Consider the following 24,741-nt stretch of genomic DNA (forward strand, 5'->3'; position numbering starts at 1 on the left):
ATGACATTCCTGCACATGACTACAGAAGTCAGTCGAAGGGATGGTATGTCTTTGTGTTTCAGGCTCTGTCTGGGGCTCAGGGGGGTATTTTAAGAGACAGAGAGGCAGGGATCAATAATGAAGTGGACCACACAGCAGGGGCCACTTTAAAGCCTTTTCTCCTCAAAGCCTGTTTGAACAGCACAGCTGGGACAATCTGCTAACAGTTTTACTCCCTGGCTCCATCCCGCACACATGTGCACGCTTTTTGCTTGTACTGCGTTTACCCTGCTGCCCATCTCTGGTTACTATGGTGATCTGAGATCCTAAGGTTGGAGGGGCTTTGAATTCAGCAATCAATGCTAGTTCCAACTGTTACAATGAAAAGCCAGCATGTTTTTCATCACTGCTCTGTGTATGTATTTCAAAGCACTTCTTGCTAGTTTTCTTGGTTGTTTCACTAGTTTTCAAAAGCAACAAAGAATCAAAATCACACCATTAACCTGTGAACGCAAACTATTTTCTACAGCATTTTGCTAATTCTTCTTAAACGTGTAACTTTTATTAGCTCATGCGAATGTACATTTTATACACATAAATAAAATACAATATATATATATATATATATATATATATAAATCCATAATAAATAAGGTGTAGTATTTCATTTGGAGTCTGCTAGTTTTTCTTCTTCATCTTCTTTAAACCACAAGTTTAAAAATACAGATCTCTCAAATACTATTCAATTATTCAAGAAATGTGTCCATGATGCAAGTGAATGGATCTTAACATTTTGAGAAATCATAATTTTTTTCATGAAGCAAAATATTTAATATTTTAAATATATTCTTCATTTATTATTCCACATACAGTATAAACACACAATATTTATTTGGCTCTCCATTTAATTGGTTACACATTTGCAACCAAGCACCTCGAGAATGAACCCGAAAAAGCTTTGGCGTCAACTCTCCATATGTTACCCATACATGCGGCTTCGATCTTCAAAAGAAGAAATCAAACGGAAATCCACAGATTAATGACACTCATGTAATTTACAAGAAAATTAATTGACTGAGCGAATCTGACTTGCATAATGTGACCCATGTTAATCAGAGAGTGCAGCCTCTTCCGTGACATGTTTAAATAGATTTATTAGTCATGCCAGCTGACACCATATTACTCAGTTAACAAATACAAGCCACCATCCAACCATATTCACACGAATGCCCATTCCCATTCATTGCGAAAGGACATTTAGAGAGAAAAAGTGTAGCTGTCTCAGCCTGATATTAACAATAAGCACTGTTGACATTCACGAGCAGTATTCAGTGCAGCAGAATGAATAAAATAAGCCCAGGAGAACCAGATGCTCTCTACATTTTTCGTGCTCAGCGAAGCGTACTTTGTTTCACCTGCACTACAATGTTGCTCTCGCACGTACATGCATACAGAACGCAACATCCGATGCTGTTTTGAGCATCGAATAACTCACAGCAAACTGCTCAGTGTATGATTCACATTTGTCTTTAAGCGAAGGCATCGCAAAACGTGAACATTAGCGAGCACCTTTCATCAGTGCCACAGACGGTCCCCCGACAGCATGCGAAGACAGCCGGGAAATAAGATGTTTCTGAAACCTGCAGTGGCACTTCATTTATAAAGTGCCTGTTCAATGGTCAGTGAGAAATTTGACTGCGGAGCGGAATGGAGTGTAAGCGGCGCCGAAATCCAATCAATTCACAAACTTGATTTAAGGTGTGGTGGCTTAGTCACGATCTGAGGGATTGAGTGCTTAAAGTAACAACCAGGGTCTCGACCATAAATTCCATCCTGCTTGTGCCTCACGTTCAGAGGGCTGTTAGTATGCAGGGCTGTCGAGCGCAGTCCTCCGTTGCATAGTAATTGACAGTAAGCCGCATATGCAGAGTCTCTCCTGTTTTATGTGCGTGCACGTAGGGTCGGTCGCATATAAAGCTTCACGATTTCTCTGAACGTTAACCTTGAACGCCCGCAAATCACTTTGCGCCTCTACGCCCTCGTCTGTTGTCAAATTTAGCAGAAAACAGTAGGGAGGGAGAGACGGAGAACGTTTCGACTTAGGTTTCGAGCACTGAAATGCAATCACTGGCCTGTGCGCATCTTATCTCAGCTAATGGAGAGCGTAGGAAGCCTCATTCTGCCCATCCGTTTCTCTTGAAAGAGCTGGAAACGGAATCAGAGCTCACATTCAAGGTCTCTTGCGTGAAAGAAAGGGATTTCTTCTTTTCCCTCGGGAGAAAATGGTAGGTGACGGATATCATATTGTATGACTGCACTGACAAAGAGACAATGTCAGAAAAAAAAAAAAAAAAAAAAAAAAAAATCTGCTGCTGGGAAAAGCGAGTCAAACGGTGTCCTGCACTTCAGATTTCACGCTAACAAGAACTGGGAGAGCACTCTAGCACAGACAAGATGGATCACAGTGTGTCCAAATGTGGAAGAGAATAAATCTGAACTTTTGATAAAGATGGCCTATCTTGGATTGATGCAAGAGAAATGCTGAGAAATAGCTGCCCTGAGGTGGTCTGCAGCAGTTACATTCTAGACAGTGAATTGGCCAGACGTTCCGAGATTGAATGCTAATTGAATTCGGTCAAGGTCACATACCGCAGTACATGCATACATATATGTATATGGCTGTGACAGCATACGTGAGTAAACATATTTATGAATAAACAACTTGAAATGTACGAATCTTTACAAATCCTTTAACAATCGATTAAAAAACATAATGAAAAATCTGGTGAATTTATTTATAAATGAATAAACTGTAAAAGTCAGGCTGGATTGAATTATATAAGAGAAGCACAATGTATGCTACAGTGTGAATTTAATGTTTTATTTACTTACATTTATTTATATTGACTTTTTTGTTCAGCAATATATAGCATATCTACTACATATATACATGCATACAACAATCTACTAAAGTACAAAAAGTACACAAATCCATAAATAATATAAACATCGTGGTGGCAGAACACTAATGTCACGTTCCCCGGACTTTGTTATTGTTTTCGTCTCGTGCCATGTGTTCCCTGTGCCCTGCCTTTCCTCCATGTTAATTGTATGATTGTCTGCAGCCGTGTCTCGTCAGTGTTGTCAATTACCTCGTGTATTTAAGTCCTGTGTTTTGAGTTCTGTTTGTCCGAGCGTCGAGGTCCTTACCTGATGTCTACCCCTGTGTTTATCCTGCCTGCCTGTTCGACCTGCCTGTCTGTATATCCTTTATTTTGCCATTTTTGGAATTAAACCCTTTTATTTTCATTTAATCTCGTTGTGTGCTCTCGTGCTTACCACACAATCGTGACAGAAGCACTTCGGAACCTTAAAGAAGTAAATAGCGCGTATTTTCCCCTTATTTTTTTGTTTTTGTTTGCCATGTTTGCCCAGTTTAAAGACCCAAACTTCCTCATCCGCCTGCTGGAGCAGGGGGATTGCTCTCTCGAGGACTATACAGAACTATTCCTCGAACTGGCCAACGACTCTCGCTACCGGACTGCTCTCTGCTCGAACTCTATTTCCGCGGACTTAACACCTCCAGCCAAGCGCAGCTGTCCGGGAGCGGTCCTCGAGAGAGCCTCGCCGCATACGTCGAGTGGGTGCTGGTGTCCTGCAAATCAACCATGATGGTTGCGCCTGAGGACAACGACACCAGCCCCACTCCAGATCCAGAGCCTAGCCCATCCCTTCACCGCATGGTCGAGCCCCAGCCTGAGCCCACTGCTGACACGGGGCGGTCGGGCGACCACGGACCCATCGCCAGAGAGAGCGACAGAGCCGTGGAGCGTAACAGGACCCGAGCCGTGATACGCCAGACCAGGTGCGCGAGCCAGCAACGGAGCTCCCCGCGGTGGAGACAGCCGACTGCGATGAGAGCGCGGAGTGGAGCTCCGCCTACTGCACATCGGCTGAGGATGAGCTGATCATCCACCTGGGGCTGCTGGATCTGCAAAGGGAGCTGGATGATGTAGACTTGGGCTTGGACTTAGACTGGGCACCTCCCCTGTATCCTGAGTTCCTGTTCCCGTTCAGCTACCCAGTAAGCCCGCTGGTTCCGCCCAGCCGTCCCGTTAGCTCGCTGGTTCCGCCCAGCCGTCCCGTTAGCTCGCTGGTTCCACCCAGCCGCCCCGTAAGCCCGCTGGTTCCGCCCAGCCGCCCCGTTAGCTCGCTGGTTCCGCCCAGCCGCCCCGTTAGCCCGCTGGTTCCGCCCAGCCGTCCCGTTAGCCCGCTGGTTCCGCCCAGCCGTCCCGTTAGCCCGCTGGTTCCGCCCAGCCGTCCCGTTAGCCCGCTGGTTCCGCCCAGCCGCCCCGTTAGCCCGCTGGTTCCGCCCAGCCGCCCCGTTAGCCCGCTGGTTCCGCCCAGCCGCCCCCGTTCCTGTGCCCGCGCCACGTGCGCTCCCTCCAGTGCCCGCGCCACGTGCGCTCCCTCCAGTGCCCGCGCCACGTGCGCTCCCTCCAGTGCCCGCGCCACGTGCGCTCCCTCCAGTGCCCGCGCCACGTGCGCTCCCTCCAGTGCCCGCGCCACGCGGCGCTCCTCCTGTGCCCGCGCCCGCGCGCTCCGTCCCGTTCCTGTGCCCGCGCCCGTGCGCTCCGTCCCGTTCCTGTGCCGCGCCCTGTGCGCTTCCTCCAGTGCCGCCTCAAGTTTTCCCACCCTCCCACCCTTGCCACACCACGCCGATGGATCCCAGCAGCCCCGCGCTCATCCTCAGCTCACCATCCGGAGCTCGCCACGGGTCTGCCGGTCTCCATCGCCGTCGAGGGTGAAGGATCCCTCGCCTCGCCGTCCTGCCTCCGAGACCCAGACTCCTCCTCGGCTCGTAGACCCGTCGGCTCCCCCTGGGCTCCTAGCTCCCTCCTCTACACCGTGGTCCGTCAGTCCACCAGCTCCGCTTGGCTCCATCGTCCCTCCGGCTTCGTCTTGGTCGGTCGTCGACCATCCGTCACCCGGGATTCCTCTCCTCCGGCTTCGCCTCGTCCCTCCATCCCACCGGCTCTGTCAGGCTCCTCCTTCCCTCCGGCTTCACCTCAGTCCTCAGTCGCTCTGGCTCCGCCGCGTCCTTCCCGTCCCCCGTCTCCGTGTCAGTCGCCTAAGCCTGCCGGCGTCGCCTTGGACCTCCAGCGCCTCGACGTCACCCCTGGCTCTTCTCTCTCTCTCTGTCTCTGCCTCAGTCTCCACCACCTGCTCCGCCGCCGCCGGTCGGCCCCATGGAGTCGATGGCTGCTCCTCCTCCATGGCTCCTCCCTCCGTCGGCTCCACCTTGGACCACCATAGCTGGGCTCTGGATCTCCTCCTGCTCCGGACTCCTCCTGTCTCCTTCCTGGCTCCTCCCTCCGTCGGCCCCACCGTGGACCACCATAGCTGGGCTCTGGATCTCCTCCTGCTCCGGACTCCTCCTGTCTCCTCCTGGCTCCTCCCTCCATCTACACCTCCTTGGACCCTTCTGCCTTCTGCCTGCCCCATCCTGGCGATCCGTCCTCCACCAGAACCTCCTCCCAAGACCCGGTATCCCCAAATCCTAGTCATCTCTGTTTTTGTTTGTGTTTGTTTGTTACCCTTTAGGTGCGAGGACGCACCTTCCGGGAGGGGGGGGTAATGTCACGTTCCCCGGACTTTGTTATTGTTTTCGTCTCGTGCCATGTGTTCCCTGTGCCCTGCCTTTCCTCCATGTTAATTGTATGATTGTCTGCAGCCGTGTCTCGTCAGTGTTGTCAATTACCTCGTGTATTTAAGTCCTGTGTTTTGAGTTCTGTTTGTCCGAGCGTCGAGGTCCTTACCTGATGTCTACCCCTGTGTTTATCCTGCCTGCCTGTTCGACCTGCCTGTCTGTATATCCTTTATTTTGCCATTTTTGGAATTAAACCCTTTTATTTTCATTTAATCTCGTTGTGTGCTCTCGTGCTTACCACACAATCGTGACAACTAATTAAAATTATTTGAATTATTAAAATATATCAAAAATAAATTACTGACCTAATATTGCATGATTTTTAAATACAACCCAATAAAATAGATTTAATTCTGCATGAGTACATCTGAAAAGCATGCTTGTAATTAAAATGAGCTGTTGAGTTTCTTTTTTTAGGCTGAACTTTGTGCTCATGCTTGATTGTAGAGGGCATATTAAAGCTACTAAAGTTATCCAGCTGTGAGCATCGAGTGGTTTTCTCTTTTTCCTGTTAATATTCGAAATTGATTATTAGTAGCAACATAATAGATAGCGACAAATCCATTTCCATTTCAAGGCACAAGTATCTGATATTCTAACAAATCACGCACCCACATATTTTTTTGTTCTACCTGCTTGCATTCACTAAAGACATAACCGACTGTGTTTACATTAACACCTCGGCATGATGAGCATTTCAAACAAGAGAAGCATGTGACCGTTCGAGCGTGTAGCGTTACTGCGAGGCACGAGTGCACTTCACAGAGCACGGGCACAGTACGTGTGAGCATTGAAAAGCAGCCGCCTGTCAGTCACACAACACTTGCGTCAGTACCACAATCTCGAATTTTTAGTTTGAAGTATCAACTCGGTACTGCAGACTCTTAATTATTCCAAAACTTGTGATAAAGCATTTTCCTTGTCTTTGACTTAAAAAGCGCACGTGTAAAGAACGATGGCGCTTTTTATCTGTACTCCTGAGGATTAAAAACATGAAGTGATGTGTGGGCAATCCCATAACTGTGGCCTTTCATCTCAGCAGATCAGATAAACAGACCTTCCCACACAATCCATATGCATCTGAATCATTCTTAATCAGCAATGCAGACACTGATGAATTCTCTCTCTGACAGATGAATAAAGCGTGAGTTTAACATTCCAGAGACAAGCATGGAATTATCTGCTCATATTGTGCGTCTACAGCTGAAGTCAACATGAAATCAAAATTAACCTATTTGCTTTCTTCTTTGTAATCACAATGTACATTTCCTTACGGTTGACGTCACTTTTGGATAATGTTAACTGACAGGCGATATTTTCGCAAACACTTATTTGGCCTGCTTTTTCAAATCCAGTAAGCTCCCAATGGATAAAACACAGGCCCGGCCCTACATTTTGATCATTTATTGTCCTATTTAACAGAAATGCGCGACATTATAGAAGTAAAATGGGTTTCACATTGACTTTAAAGTTACTGTAATCATCTCCGACATGTGGCGTATGAGTTTATTCAGTGAGGGTTAGTGTATTTATGTTAACAGAGGCTTGTGTTGTCTGAATCTGGAGTTGGTTATATGTGTTAGTGTCTCCTTTAGTGCTGCTACATTCCCCTGTCTGAGTCTATGGGAGAACACTGAGTGTTGGCTCATGCTCTAAAGAAGTACCTGGCATGTTTCAACCCTTGAACGCCCCCTCTTTATTTTCTTCCTCAATCCCTTGAGAAAGTTTGTCCGAGGGGAATTCGTAAAGGAAAACAGGTCTGCTAAGAAAGGCTAAAAAAAACAAAAAACAAAAAAGCACCTAAAAAGACCAAATCGGATCTTCACCATTTCTGTTGACAGAAGCTGTCCCAAAAAATAATGAGCAATATGCTGTAAAGAAATGAAATGACACGACAATCATTGTAGACTAGAGATGCCATTTGATCAGATTTGATGTGTGTGGGTGTGTGTGTCTACAGGATTTTAAGGGTAGAAGAGAGCCAACACTTGATGTTCTGCAGTGATAAAGGGCTTCTCTAGGATTAGTGAACATCCTGGCTACGTGTGAAGCAGCCCTACCTTATGCTTCTCAGGTCGAGTCCATGAAGCCTGGGAGGACAAATACACAAAGCAAAACATGGCAGAAATGAAAAAGAAATAAATAAATGTAAAAAAAAATCAGCAGGCGCTCAGTTAGACCGACATCACACACGCACGCTATTTAAAGAAGACAGCTTGTGAAGCTTCAAACTGACAACTTGACTTTAATCAAGACAAATCAAAGACAAATCTTTTTAGTAATTGGACCGTACTCATGGGCAACAGATTTCTGAATAATAATACTTTTATTTATTTTTTTGTTATGTTTTTTTTAATTATTTTATTTGTAGTTCTGGGTTATTAAAAAGTATAGAAAAAAAAAATATATATATAGGATTTGTGTGTATATATTAGTGCTGTCAAATGATTAATCCTAATTAATCACATACATATATAAGTATATATTAATGTACAGTACATATGTCATTATAAAAGAAACATTATATATGACCTTGAACTGACCTTGCTATGACCAGAGTGTGATACCAATTGAGAGGCACATAATCAAAATGTCATCAAGTGTGACAAATCATTCTTTAACACGAACAACAATCAAACTGCTTGGGAAAGGACACATTTAGCTGCAGGCTGGGAAATCAAATGACTACAACATGAGTGGATGCTCAGACATCCAAGTGCAATGCTCCAGGTGACACATGCATATGATCTTGCAAATGATGTGAAAAGTCAAACCCAACACCCACCCACCCCACATGCTGACAAGCCATCAAAAAGCCACACCACATCAATAATTAATAACACATGTAAACATATGAAATTATGCACACCTTGACGCTGTGTTGAAGAGCGCATCAATCTGCAGAGATCTACTACCTGTGATGCTAACTGCGATCACCACATTCATTTCGTCTGTGTCCCATAAGTCACGAGCAGCAGCTTTGAGCCTTAACGAGAGCCATTCTTTCATTTGACAACACGGATCCCTTTATTCTTTGAACGGGACAGTGATGAGTAGTTTTCAGAGAAGGTTTTTATACCTTCCACTCATTTGTTAACCTAAAATCAATCAATGACGTTGCCATCTGGAATTGCATCGCCGAGAATTTGCGTGACTCACAATGGAGGCTGTTGAAGACGTGACTCGAACCGCTGATAAATCAAACAGACATGAATAGCACACAACCTACCCATTTGACTTATGACAGAGCGACAGCGATTCAATGAAAGCTTGCTCTTCATGAAGGCAGCATTCTATTATTTTGACTGCTAATCACACAATTTACTTAAAAAGCGAATCTGCCGCAGACAAGTGGTATTTCAGGATTCATTATCAAATCTGACACTGATCAAGCAGAATAATGTTATTTGTGATTAAAGGAACTACTTGTAGTCTGCTGAGTTCCAGCTAAATATTTAAAACCATTTGGTTCTCATGAACAAAGGACAGAACTGCTTAGGTCTTTGTCTGATCAAATCAATCGAACTATTTGTCGGATAACAGCTAAAAGCAGACTGATGGAGCCAAAGTTTTAACTAAACACATCTGGCTGGTTTACTTTGCAGTTTATTCTATCAAAGAACTGTACAATTAGTCAAGGGGAGATTGTTTGACTGATATAAAGTGATAATTCACTATTTATTTACTTTTATTTTTTTAGCTGTATTTATATATTTTTCTTTATAAGCCTTGTATCAACAATGCATCTTTTCTATTGCATGCATGATATCATTGGAATTGGCCGATAATGGCTTCAAATGTAAATATCGGCATCAACCCAATATGTGGATCGTTCTTGAAGCAAAGTTTTGTCTGAACTATGATTAGATTGAATGATTTGGATTTCTGCATATAATCTTTTAAAGCATGTACAGAATGACACATTTGTTAACATTGCATCTTTTTGGTGGAGGGGGGAAGGGGATGCAGCGATTAATAAATTGTTTATTTCTAGTTATTTTCAAAGACTCAATGTACGGTCAAAAAACTTAATTACTGTTTATTTAATTCTTGTTAAAAACTCAAAATATTTAGCTTATATTTTGTGCACAGAAGAGACTTTGTGTTGTTTCCAGATAAAAGGAAATATATCGGTATCAGCGTCGGTATCAATCAAACTATTGTGCATCCCTATTTGCTGTGCATCTCAAACCAAACCTCATTAAGGTTATCTCTTAAAAGCTTATTAGTTTTCACTTTTACTTTTTCACTATTTAAATATGACTAACATAGTATTAGACACCAAAACCTTTGCTGTCCTGCGAACAATCCATCTCACTTTACAGGCCACACTTGTATTAAAGTGGCTTGACATCCTTTCTTCCACTATTGATTTAATTACTCGCCCACTGACAGCTTGTCAAAAGGTTACAGGGGGTTAAAGCCTCGTGTTTGGCACCTGCTTTAGCTAACTTGGCAGCTCGACCCTCTTCTCTTAAAAACAATCCTGGTCACGGACTCTCGTTGACCTTTAAAACAAAGCCTTTGGCTTTTTACACTTTGCATGCATATAAACAGCTTCGGGATGACACTGATCTGTAAAGAGCGGCAAGTCCATTGTTAAATCAAAGAATGAACATTCAGGGTCACATAAGAGAAAAGTATCAAATCTTAAAAGTTTTTTCCCCTAGGTGAACATGGTTATCCCGGCAGGGTGTGTGATAATGGTTCTGAGTGCACAGACACAGTCTGCTTACAACATTAGGAGCGTCATAGCAAGGGCCATACTGACCTCAGATCAGCAGGGGTGCCATTAAGAGACTATCATTAGAGAAGGACAGCTTGGCTCTGGATTCCACAATAAGCTAGCAGCCCTGAAATGCCTCTTTTGATTGTGTGATTCATACAGTAGCGGTGTCAAGGACAGCTCACTAGGTCCCAGTGAGAGCGGCTTAAATGATAAATGAAGGGGCAGTGACTCCACAGAAGCGTTCTCATCTTCACTTAATGTTAAGTCCCTTGACTCAGTACTTTGGAATGTGATTTTCAGTGCGTAACGCTTACAATGAGTAGCTATATTGTTTTTAGCTGTTTGTAGAAGTAGTCCACTGAAATGAAATAATAATTATAATCATTTTTGTCATTGCAAAATGGTATATATCAGGTTAATGCATCCATGTGGAATAATTGTACCAATTTCTTAAACCATAATGTATGTATGTATATATATATATATATATATATATATATATATATATATATATATATATATATATATATACAGACAAAACATACATACATCTGCAACATTTTACAATATATTTTGACTTGAAAGAAAGTTAATTTAGATGCTACCACACTAAGCACTTTTTTTTTTTTGCTGCTCTTGAGGTCAAGTGGATACTTGCATTGAGGTCTGTTTATCCATAGCAATTGTATGGACTTGGGATGTAGTGCACAAATCATATGAATTAATTTAAATGTGATGTAGTACATTTTGGAACACATTTTATTTTGTATCCTACCACAAAACCAACAGCAAAGAAATTCAGATCAAGAAGAGGGTGTGCAAATGATTACAGAACCTTGATTTCCTTTAATGGCCTTCTGGATGAATGATCAAAAATGTGCCTCTTATGTCAGAACAAGCTGTCTGTGAACTCTCATGCCATAACCATTCATCCAACAGGCAGAACGAAAAACAGACAGAGAATCTTCCATAATGCCTTTGCTTGGAGAGTTCAAGGAAGATCGGTCTGTTCCAGTCTGGTTCAGATATTGCTCACTTGGTAGTCACAGTTCTCTGCCTTCTGTGAGGTTTTTGCGCATTTCTGACTTATTCAGACATTGGAAATTTGTGGTTGGGAATACAGAATACGTATGAAGGACAGAATTTATGGAGACTTCAGAAAAGCTCTTGACTCATCATATCTGTATTAATATGCCAACTCACCCACTAAAATCCCTGGTTTGATTACAGGCTGTTGAAGCTCATGTTATTTGCCTATTCACGTTCCTTTCTAGATACAGAAAAAATACAATGGAAATTATTTCACACAGCTGAAGTTCCTGCTATAATAGCTGCTCTGACCAAGCTTTACATGACCAGAAATAACCACAGATCGTTGTTACTATTAAATACCACGCACTTCATTTAATGGCAGCGGTGATGAGGCCCCATTGACTTAAGGTATGCCTCATTAAACACTGCCAGCTCTTTTCACTTAAGGCAATCCTCAGGCAACCATTGAAATACATACACTTACACATATACTTATAGCACGGTCTGTCTGAATACTTGATTCTGATTGGCTGGAATCATTGAACGTACGAGTAGTTCCGGTAAAAGCACAGAAGCACTTTATGTCAATGATGGCCTGCAACTTAATCAATAAAATAGCACTGCTACTAAATATATATTTGTTAGCAAATGCATTTGTCTTTTTGATTTGATTTTAAAATTTTACTCAGCCATTCATGGTTTATTTTGTGAATATTTTGCATGATCTTTTCTGATTCAAGTTGCTTCGCTAGTACCTAATCAACACTGATTTTGTTGTTGACACTTTTAATCACTCTGAAACATGAAAATGAACATAAAAATGAAGAAGGTGAACATAAAAGCATCAGTACATCCTGTGAAGGTGATAAGATGAGGCGAGAGACAAGTGTAGATCAACAATATTAGTGCTAATGAACTGCTATAATCCCGCAGGCAAAATCTGATTATTATAGCACTCTATGTGTTTTTCGACACAGTAGTTGGTTTCTCAATACAAGATCAATTAGTCCAAGCTGGTCATTAGCTGGTCAAGTTGATCTACCAGAATAGCAGCTACCATATTATAGCTTGACAATTTCTTCAGGATTTTCATTCGCAAGATGGAGTGGAATCATGCTGATTACTTGTGGATTATTGTGTTTTTAATCAACTGTTTTGTCTTCCTGACGGCACCCATTCACTGCAGAAGATCCACTGGTGACCTAGTGATGTAATGCAAAATTTCTCCAAATCCATTCTTATGAAGAAACAAACCATCCATCTGTATACTGGAAGGTCTTTGGGTGAGTTTTTTAGCAAACTTTTATTTTTGGGCAAAACTATTTCATTATGTTTTCATTTATCAGCATACATTTTTGATTTAGTCAAGCTATTTATACTCCTAAAATAAGTGCACCTTTGAGTGTATCTTGTTGTTTAAATCCGGTTCAAATCCTATCCTAACAGCAAATGAACTTTCATATATAGAGTTATATAATCTAACACTTTTATTATCTAACAATTATACCTATAAGTGAACATTCAAAAATGGAACAAGCAACTTTCCACAGGAATCACTTTCGCAGCGACGATGCTATAAGAATTCAATAGTCATGCATCAATTCAGAGCAGCATGAATAACCAAGACTGTGATCATTCTTAACAAAGCATATCCGTCTGTCATTCTGAGCTGAGAACCAACGATAAAAATGATCATAACCGAAGAAAACCCTCGCAGTACCGCTGGAAATATTTTTTCCCTTTGACAGCTATGAATATTGGCTCGACTAGCCAGAGATAATACAATGCAAACACAGGGAAGGATCCAATCTGGTGGGCTATTGTCACGCAAATATCATCCTTACAGCGAGCCAGATGTACACGTAAACATAAGGTGCTTTTTCACAGACCACCTACACAACATAGCCCACCAGCAGGAAGAGGGCAAACTGGTCGTTTAAAAACTGCTGCCATAAAAACAGGGTGACCAGTGGCATATTCTAATAATACATGAGGGTTTTATATAAGGATTAATTCCCATGATGCCTTGGGGATTTGATGCATATAATTAAAGTATTACCAAAAGGATTTGAGGCTGCAGAGACTTGTTAACACGCCTGACTTCACACCTGCCTACTGAGATCTATGGCATGCTCAAATCCTCTAACAATGAACTCATATTTCCCAAGCTATAGGACATAGGATTTACCTGAGAGAGGGGAAGAGGAAACAAAGTTTGAAGTGGTTTTAGGCCCTCCATCAGGCTGAGAAGCAGTAAGAGCTTTTAGCAGCTGTCGATGAATTCTGATTCTGATGAATTTGCTGTACTGCAATGAAATATGAATCGAAACTGCGTATTTCAAGGTTGTTAATTAGGTAGTGCACTTGACTAAATCAGAGAGGTTTAGACTCCAGCAGAGCAAAGAGGCCAGTACTGGTGAGCTCGCCGCCTGGAGATATAAAAATATTCACTTTTAATAAAAAAATATTCTAGCACAGGCCTCTGTACTTGTGTACTCTGCTTTGACTGCTCTAGACCAGTTGCTGTATTATTTCATCAGGAAGGTAGAAAGTATGCATTAATTAAACATAAACAAGTCTGGCCAATAACTAAATCGAATCTGGGAAAGCTAACTAGAACTAGAAGCTAACTAGACGTACTGATTTTTATGAAAATGTAAATAAAAACAGTATGAAAATATACAGTATGATGAATACCAGGAAGATTTGTTATGTTTTGAAAGAAACCTCACTTAATCACAAATACAATAATATTGTGAAATATTACTACAATTTAAAATGTTTCCTATTTGAATATACTTTAAGATGTTATCCATGCATTCAGCAGTCTTGACAGTTTTGAACGGTAGTGAATATCGGTATAACTAATTACTGAAAATGATATCATCAGACCTTTTATCTGTTCAGAATCTCTCATTTTAATGCAACCAAAAATTTCACTCCTCTTTTCAATTGAACATGATAAACGTTTGCTTTGATTTTGAAACAAGCCTCTCATCAGGCATTCCAGTACAGTTTCCATGGCTTACTAGAAACCTTTTGCCAACCGTATTTAATTACTAGATATAAATGCACAGTTGATCCAGGTGTTACTTAATAATTCTAGAGGTAAATCAGCCGTTTCCCTATCCCTGTGAACAGGTGCACAAACGAAAGTTTCGCAGCATTAGCAGCAATAACAACTAAAGAGGTCAGTTAAACAACACAAAGGACATTCTATTCTTACCGTTTCCTGCCTGACCGCAAAGCGACTGAAACACCCACTTAATACCATGTGGTTAGGTTTTATACAACCACGATAGAAATGATACTCAAATGTGTACACATTTCTACTGGCATATCAATCAAAGCAGTGTTTTCCAGCCTTCGGCGCTAATCGTTTTCCCCACTGAAACCCCCTAACCCTCAGTACCTGCTCATTCTCGGTGAAGACCCGCACCGAAGCTCCAGATGATGTTGGGAGTGGGGTCACCTGTGGCCTCGCACGTTAATGTGATCTGTTCCTCCAATTCAGATGCCGCCTGGTTTTCTAAGAAAGTGATCTTGGGCTGTACTGTTGACACATAAACACACGAGTGCTCAAAAAACAGCCTGCAAACACACTCCTCAGAGAAAAAGAAATAATGATTTTCCCTGTGCAATTACTGAGCCTTTACAATGGCCGTAATACCAAAACAGTGCTCTTAAGTTGATGAGATGAGAGTGCCTCACTGGCTGGGTGCATTCAATATTTAATCAACACATTGTTATATTTTATAATTCAAAAGAGGAACTTTGTTTAATGGATGAAATGGAGTAGTACTTTGATTCACTTTTATTTGCCTCGCTCTAATCTAAGCATTCTGAATGTGTGCCGGGGAATGTGGCTGAAGAAAACTTATGCACGATGAGAAATAAAAATATTGTGATTGTGTTTTAACTGTGACACAAACATTTTAAATATTCATGCAAACGTAATAACAATGATAAAGAACAAAAGCACAGAATGGCACTGAAACAGCAGCTCTCAGGATAAATGGTGTATTTAAACTATAAACTAGGAACCAGTGCTTTTGTGTTTGTATTAAGTGCCTTACTTTTCCCATGCTCTCTTTCTGATAGTGCTAGTTACTCTTTGGGAGTATTCACACTTAGAGTAAAGCTCAGATCACTTTCAGTTGACAAAAAAATTATAATTCAGTTCTCTTTAGCCCAGTTCGAAAAGTAATTATTTCTCCTGGGGGATGGGGGATACAAGTATTTTCTAAATTTACAGGATTGTCCGTGTGTTTTTTTTTTTTTGGCTGTTTAAATCCAGAATGATTGTGTCACTATCCCACCACCCCCTCTTAAAAATCCCCAGCCGAAGTCTCTGAGTATACATGAAGAAATCAATTCAAAATCCTAATTTGTAAGTCGCTTTGGATAAAAGCATCTGCTAAATGACTAAATGTAAATCATTTGTGACCACTGCTGAATACCGTACAGTAACTGTTGCACTTCGCAGTAATTTGCAAGCATATTTACTGCCGAAATTCTGGAAAGTATTTACAAGAACAATATTTCATAACTGCTCCACCACAGTGGGTACGGGCTGTTAAGAACCAAAGGATGAAAGAGAAGAAAACACGTAAATATTTAAAATGGGTCGTTATTACGCTAAACAGGCATGAAATAAATTTTAAAATGATGTATTGAATACAATTATATGCATAAGTACATTGCATATAATTATATAATATAGTACGTCTATTCTCCTGTTTTTTTTAAAAATTTAAATGATCAAATAATAAGTAATAAGTACACAGTGATAACAATAAAGTTTTAAATAAAATAAATTAAAATTGTGTAACAAATCACCTCCCAAATCCATGAGTTTTATCACTGAGGTGTCATGTAAATGAAATTTTTACAGATACCACATAAGAAATAAATACTGTCTGAATTAGGCTATTGTATTCACAATATGCCCAAAACTAAAACATTTTCTCTTTAGTTGTGATAGCCCCCTTTAATTTATATATTTCATTATATTTTTAATTTACTTTTTGGAGGGAAAACAATTATATATTATAAATGTAATTTTTGTTGTAATTTAACAGTACAAATGACAATAAACATAAATAATTAACCATAATAATTAGTATTATTAGTATTAGTATTAGTATTATTATTAATATATATATATATATATATATATATATATATATATATATATATATATATATATATATATATATAATTCTATTTTCTCAAAATATATTGTTAGATATATATATTCATTACATTTGATTAGTATAGTAACTTGTAGAGCGAATGAGTAAACCATAAGCTCTTTGCAAGCAGAGTGTAGTAGATGACAGAACATCTTTGAAACAAGCAGTGCGTGCAGTTTCTACTCATTTAATAGTATTGCAACATTTCACGGCTTAATAATCACACAAGACGATAACACGATTTTCATTTTAAATTGATAAATCGTATGATCCTAATGGAAAGGATATTTTCCTGGTAACTCATATGTAAACACTTGTTTTCAGTTCAGCTCCAAAGGTAATGACAAACTTCTTCATCTTACCAAACACATTGAGTGAGACTTCCTCGCTCCTCTCTCCGGCCTTGTTTCTAGCGATGCACTGGTAGTCTCCTTCATCAAGCTTAGTGACGTCTTTGATGGTCAGCTCCGACCCATCTTCATTCAGACTGTACTTTCCATCAGATTCCAGCACGATATTAGCTCTGCAGGGCAGACAGAGCGAGAGACCAAACGAAAGAAAGAAAGGATAGGTTTACTGTTTGGCCTTGGAGCTGTTACTTGCTCAGCAAAGTCATGAATACATGATGCCTCATACACCAGAAAATACAGAGAGAAAGTGTGCCTGCCCATGAAATGGATTCTTCATCCTGCAGTGCACAGCTTCTCATGATGCTGATAGTCTAGGAGGAAGCTGGAGAAAAATAAAAGCGGATCTGCTTTGTCATCTTCGGCTTCTTGACACGTTCCTGTCTGGGAGCCAATATAAAAGCTGTAAATAATGTCTGAAGGCCATAAACATCAAGCTGATGGGCTTTTTTATTTGGAAGAATGCTGTGCGCTGTGTTTCCCTGTGACACTAAATCAGTCATGCAAAGTTTGGATCCAAATACCTGCTCTTTTTGCTTGTAACAGCAGCAATTGAGTGACATTTTCAAACGGCCCCCGAGTGACAGCGCTGTCAGCGAAGGAGGGAAATAAATGAGGTTGTGGCGAGCGCTCTTATCCCTCCTTCCCCCGAGGCAACGCTCAGACCTGATGCGATCTCGTCCCTCTCGTTCGCGCCAGTCACGACTTGGTTAAAGAAGTCGCTGGAGTTTTGAGGTAAAGCCATGCTGAAAGCTGCCAGCTGCCTCTGATGCTACGGCTAACGGCAGCTGAAAGGATGAAACGGCGCCTCTGCCATTCACAGCACTTTTAGTTTACAAGCTTCAATAACTCTGATCCCTCTCCCTCCCCGGATTCGGGGAAAAGCTTAGCATTCTCTACAGAGATTTGGCGGAACTTTTTCGATGCTGTTTTGGCACAGACGGATAAAGGGAACGGTAAAACAGAGCGGTTAATGAACGACACGTACCGTGCCCACGTGACGGTGGGTTCTGGGTAGCCGTCTGCGTAACAGGCCAACGTCACGGCCTGGTTGATGTCTGCAGTGGCATTAAGCTCAGTGTAGCGGGTCCTGATACTTGGCAGAACTTGGAGAAGAAGAGAGAGGAAGAGAATATTGACTCTTTAAAGGGACAGGCGACCCAAAAATGACAATTCGATTCTTTCTCATTTCTTTCCGAATCTGCATGCTGTTATTTTACTCTGTGGAACTCATTTCCATTTAATGACAGTTCGCAGTAACCATGCGCTTCATAAAAGAAGCACATAAAAACATTATAAAAGTCTTTTTTTTTAAGCCAGTCACCACTGAATAGCATTGCAAAAGTTTGGTCTGTTCCTCGCATGAAGTTGTCAAATGAACTGTAGTGTTACGCTAAAAGCACTTTAAATAATGCTGAAACATTCTTCTTTTATGTTCCCTAGAAAAATAACAGCATAAGGGTGTGGAAAGATTTTAATGATGAAAGAATTTTCTTTTTGAAAGAAAATATTTTACATTTAAAATATACTTACATTTTATAGTTATGGTTTTTTTGTTGTTGTTAGAATTTATGTGTTGTTTTTAGTACAAGGTCTAAAAATGTTCTAAATAACAATAAAATAAAACTATTCATTGCAGCTGAAGTACAAACTAAATTAATCTACGTAAATCTCATGCATTTTTTGGTTAATTCTTGAAACTCCATTTAAAAAGGTCATATGAATGGTAGATACATAAAAATATTCTTTATTTTTATAAATGATTAGAGTTTAGTAGAATTGAATTAATAACATGCAATTTACATCTCAATTCACATTTTCACTCACTAAATATATTTTAATAATATGCACTGCTTTTAAATGCAGACTGTTTAATTCTGTAGAGAGACACTGATGTAAGTGTGTATAAACTCTCTGCTCCGGTGTCCTGTGATGTAACAAAGCAGGTGGCTCAGAGATTGAGTCCTCACCATTGACAATGACCTTGATGACCCTGAGGTCGATTTCTCCCGGGCCATAATGCGGCCCTCGCAGGTGTAGTCACCCTCATCTGTCTTTTGATGCGCGGATCTGGAGGTGGTTGTTGCTTAAGACCTTGAAACGGACTGTAGGTGTGAGACAGAAAACAGAGAGGGGGAGGCGAAAGGAAGCAAATGAGACAGTAATTACTCTTGAGTAAGATAAGGAGACCATGTTAACGAGCCTCTCATTACATGCTGGGCAGCAAAATGACTCGCTGCACATCTTCTCCGTATAAAATCATCTTTATGGGTTTTTCTGCAGTGTGATCGGTATTCAAGACCAACAGCAAAGGTGCATATAATATTTCAACTCCGTGGAGACAGAGTAAAACAGTACTGATATATTAAAAATGATGAAAAAGGCAAATTCAGCAGGATAAAACAGCTTCTGGGCTGTGCTGGTAATATAATACCTGCTTACTACTTAGTGCGTACTTCACAGTGTGTACTGTATACTGCCTACAATTTTTTTTTTTAACGGAATCCTGCAGTATGTAACAATGACAGAGTGTTTTGTGTCGTGCTTCAGCCGAACTCATCAAAAAAGAGCACAGAAGAGGTTAACGAGAGAAATGTGGAAAATGTGTTATTTACATAGAGCAGTTCGGTTTTCAAGCTCTGCTACAATTAGTGGTTTTGCAGTGAAAATTTCATCTAGCAGCGGCCTGCGAGTTCACGTTTCACAGCAGAGAGCTGCGGTCACCGTTTCTTCCAGCGGTCTCTGAGGGAGAGCCCTCCGAGGTTAAAATAGTTTCATCCAAATGAGGCTTGAACTGACAAACAAAACAGGGCAGATGAAAACAGCATGAAACTTTCTCACAATAAAAATTCAGGACCTTATTGTTGCCGTTTTCATTGTTACGCTCAGAGAGCTTACTAACATAGTCAGACATAGAAGGGATAATAGAAAATGACTAAAAAGAGATCTGGTTGTGGTTCTGTACCATCGGTCTCGGGTTGGATTCTGGTCTTTTTAAACTTCCAGATGATAGTTGGGGAGGCGGCGAGCTGATGACGTCACAGATGATGTCGGCGTTATCCCCCTCGTTGAACTCTTGAGGCGATGGAGCGTTTTGGAAAGTGAGTTTCTCTGGAAAAGACATTCGACATGCACTTCAGTTATACCACTGCTGCAATCCTTTTCGTAATCTTTTCGTTTTTGTCTAGTATTCCAGTAAAAAGCTTGTTGCATAAGAAATGTTTTGCGAAAAGAAAATATGTAAACACACTTAAAAGAATATATTTCTGAGAAAGATTTAAGATTTTTTTCCTCGTTGGTTTAGTTCTGGTTAGAAAAAAACCCTTCAACATGATAAATTATCTGAAATATGTTTTTTAGTAAGTATCCTTGTAAGAAGCGGCATGCTGGTGAAAATTTTTTAATACAACATCAATAATTAAATATAAACAATTATGTAATGTTTCATCAATAAAATGTAAATAATATTTTAATAAATCCCATCATTTTAATAAGATATTATCACTACAAATATATATATATATATATATATATATATATATATATATATAGTATCTATCTATCTATCTATCTATCTATCTATCTATCTATCTATCTATCTATCTATCTACCTGTATGTATATATAAAATTGTCAGAACAGCATAATGAAATAATTAATGGCAGGATTAGTTCACTTTAATGAAGCATCAAAACTGTTGGACTTGAGATAATTTTTAGAAAACTATTATGCATAATATGTATTCCCTTATCAACTGTCTTCATACCACACGCATGGTTAATGTATATTAACCTGCTTTAATCATGTGTGTACAGTAGTTTTGTTACTAAATGTTGTGGTAAATGTCTGATGATTTATTGTGCTTGAGGGCTACTTCTGGTTCCAGTATAATTTCTCACAGTTTCTAAACAAGCCCTAAAAAAGGAAACCACTTTACTTACGGAATATTTTTACGATGACAGTGCCCTGAGATTCCTTGTCCCCGTTTTTCGCCACACACTTGTACATGCCTGCATGGTCGACGTTGGCATTGTAGATTGTGAGTGTTGACGAGGACTCATCATTCTTGCTGATGCTGATGTCTGGTCTGCCTGGCTGGAGCTTTTCCCCATTGGGTGCAAACCAGTCTATTTCTTTAGCATCTCCAAGAACTGACAGACAAACAGACAGACAGAGTGAAAACACTGTAGCAGACCGTCAGCTCAGCTGCTATTTTATAACTAATAAGAGCCTATTAATATAACAAAACATAGCAATAAACATTTTCATGTACTATATTTGTTTTAATATTTATTTTATTTTATCATCTTTGACTATTTAGGAATGTCACATATATGATTGAATCATCTAATTGGAGTTGAGTCACTGAATCAGAACTTTGAATGTATTGACTGAATAGAACACAACAATTCTCTAATATATCTGCAACAAAAATATTTATACTATATTCAAAATGTTTAATGTATTCTTCAGTGCTACTCAAGGACACATTCAAGGTGGGTAATCTGCCATAAAATATGTTCACGCATTTCAAGAAAACAAAAAAGTGAAATAATATGGCTCACTCTGAATACAGTCAGATTTTCTTTTCTTCCCCCCCATTTGATGAGTTCTCTGAATATTTCAGGTGTTCTTCATTTATAATAGAAGCTGTTTTTGCTTTTCATCTACTATCATATTTTAACATTGCATTTCACTACTCTTGATCAAAAATCAAGGACTAAATTTCACACACGGATTTACTTGGAAAAAGTAAGGCAGGTCAATGAATTTACTGGCTATAAATAAGCGCATCAAAGCTTTAGTCAACCTTGCCCTCCCATCAAAATGAAAGGGCTTGTTTAAATGCATTGAACAGAGTGGTGACAGCAGGTTTGAAATCAAAAGCACTTTGTGAAGGTCAAATGTGACGTGACCCCCCCATTTGTTTCATCACAGGAGGGTCATCTTCCTACCATCACACAAAAAGAATTTGGACTCTCCCACGCTGATCTCTCCTGGGCGGAGTGATTTCCACTTGCAAGGCAGCTGGAGAAGAGAGAGACAAAAAGAAATCCATATTTCATATATATATCCTACATGGGTGCAATACACAGATCAAACAAGGGAAGTGCAAAACCATGCATTTTTTTTGAAGCATTTTTTAAAGTCAACAAGCTAGTCAACTGCATAAATGATCAATCAATAAACATTTGTTATAATGTCAAATTTTTGGAGCAGTTGTCCATTTGCAAACTACAATGAAAAAAAAAAATGTATAGTTGTATTTTTTTTATTTTATTTGTTTGTACGTATGCACAAGGCTCATTTTTAGCCGAAGAGCATACAATATTGTATAATATTATTATAATTTAAAAGGTATCTTCTTCTTAAGATATATTTTTAAATATTTGCTTCTGTGATGGCAAAGCTGTTTTTCAGCATCCATTTGTACAATCTTTATTGTTACATGATCCTTCAGAAATAATAAATTCATAAATATGGTTCTCAAAAATTAGGTTCTCAAGAAACATTCTTTTTTATTAATACTATTGGAACTATCAGAAACAGTTGTGCTGCTTAATAGTTTGTGACTTTTTCATGATTATTTTTTGGAATATAAAGGGCAGAAGAACATTTGTATAAAAGTATAATTAAAAAAAAAAGTGTCCAAAACTTGTCAAACAGTAGCACATATTCACTATCAAAAATCTCCAAGCCTGGAGATGACATTTTTAAAACCCCCTGACATTTGGTTCAGATCTGTGGGAATTCCTAACTACTGTAATTGGTTAGCATCCATCATGACCCATTCTTAAATTATACCCATACACACTAGTACATGATCCTCCTACACATCCCGACCGTAACATCTGAGCAGAAAGCTTTTCTTTGTTATCTAATTACTAAGGTAGTTTACATAAAATCACAGTTTCTGTCTTGAAGCTAAAAAGAGAAGCATATGCTGTACATCCCCGGTGACTGGGCCTGCCAACCAATTCAAAACGCACTCCTGGGAAGGATGTTGTCAGTGGGTGTACGAGAGCACAAGGCCGTGCATTTTTGGACCTCAAGATAACAACACGTCAATAGCGCTGGCTCTTTTCAGGTCTGTTAATGTGGCAGGCGGAGATGAGTATTTACCGCGGTACAGAAACGGCTGCGCAGGGTGTTGGCGTACAAGAGCAATGTGCAGCAAACCGTAGCCATGGTAACCCCGAGTACTGTCACAAGCGCTTATTGAAAAACCTCAGTGTAAGGCAGGCTGATTCTCAGACTAAATATGACAATTAGGGCTTGGCACTATCAGAAACACGGTGAATTATAGGCCTCTCGCAAACTTATTTTCCACCCACAATTACCTGGGGGTTCTGAACTACACTGATATTTCATAATGGTACCTTAAGCTTCAATTTTCCAGTTTAATGGAAGGCACCTGATGGAGCTCCCTGAACATTTTCTTTCGTGTGCAGTTGGGGAGCGTAATGCTGTAAATGATAGCATATTAGTTTCCCGATATGAGGCTAATACATTTCATCTTCCTGCATCAACCGTGGTGAACGAGATGAGCTCAGGCAGCAAGCGGCTGATAGCTCCACAAACCATGGATACCATCACGTGTCTGCAAGAAAATGATAGGAAGGCAAACCCGCCTATCTCAAAGGTGAAACTGTACCTGCTGAAAAACAACATCTGATTGTTTCTTGTCAAAAGAATCACCGCAGGCAGTGTCATTCAGCTTGTCAATCATAAATAACATAATGTGTCAAGAAATTACAGGAAAGCTTTGTTTCCTAATGTTTGTTACAAGTGAGGAATTGACCTAGAACCAAACCACATGAGACAGATCTATACACAGCAGCATTCTGCAACTCAGAGCTCGTTTATACACACTGCAATCATGGGTAATTAGAAAATGATTCATTCAATAAGTTAGATTCAGTGCTGAATGGTTGATTCTTTTCGCTGGAAGGGTCTGGAAAGAATACACAATGTATGATACTACCACGACACGTACAGTATATGTCTTTCTTCTACTCTATAATTTCTATTATCTTATGCGTTGTGGTATTCTCGTGAATGTGCAAAAGAGACTGACACGGAAGAGAGGAAATGCTAAATAGTCTCTTTTTTTGATGTCTTTAAGCAGCAAAAGCATTTTTGTAGCTTATTAAAGTTATGGGTTAACCGTTGATGTCACATGGACTATTTTAACAATGTCCTTATTGTTTTTCTCGGGGTTGAAAGTGTTAGTTGCATAGCTGTCTATGCAGGGGTCTATCTTACTTTGTGTCCAGAAGATGAACAGAAGGTGTTAAGGCTTTGGAATGACACAAGGGTCAGTAACTAATGACAGAATATTAATTTTTGAGTGAATCTCTTTAATGTGTCAGGTTTTAATAGAAAAAAAGGTAGTTCAGTAGTAGAACAAAGACAATATCAACGACAAACCTTCACTATCCTTCGCCAACCCTGAACTCAGCCCTACAGCCCAGTACTTCATCATCATGCTTCAAGATACAAAGTACCATGTGTTGTTATGAAAGAGTACACACACAAAAGGTATTTGCTCTTTGTTCTTTGCTAGTATTTGCAGTCAAGCAAAGAACATCCCTATTTGTTTGTGTCTGTGAATGAAATGCAACTAGAGATATTCGCTGACGTTAAAGTACTGTGGGAGGAAACAGCGGTTCTGTCTTGTTTGCTCAAA

The 24,741-nt window shown here is 40.0% G+C and overlaps 1 pseudogene; it reads right to left on the reverse strand.

Moving 5' to 3' along the window:
- The window catches only part of LOC122344726, a 54,533-nt pseudogene extending 29,993 nt beyond the window's left edge, over nt 1-24,540 (reverse strand).
- Between the last annotated feature and the right edge of the window lie 201 nt (nt 24,541-24,741).

This window comes from Puntigrus tetrazona, chromosome 5 (genome assembly GCF_018831695.1).
Source record: "Puntigrus tetrazona isolate hp1 chromosome 5, ASM1883169v1, whole genome shotgun sequence".
Taxonomy (NCBI): domain Eukaryota; kingdom Metazoa; phylum Chordata; class Actinopteri; order Cypriniformes; family Cyprinidae; genus Puntigrus; species Puntigrus tetrazona.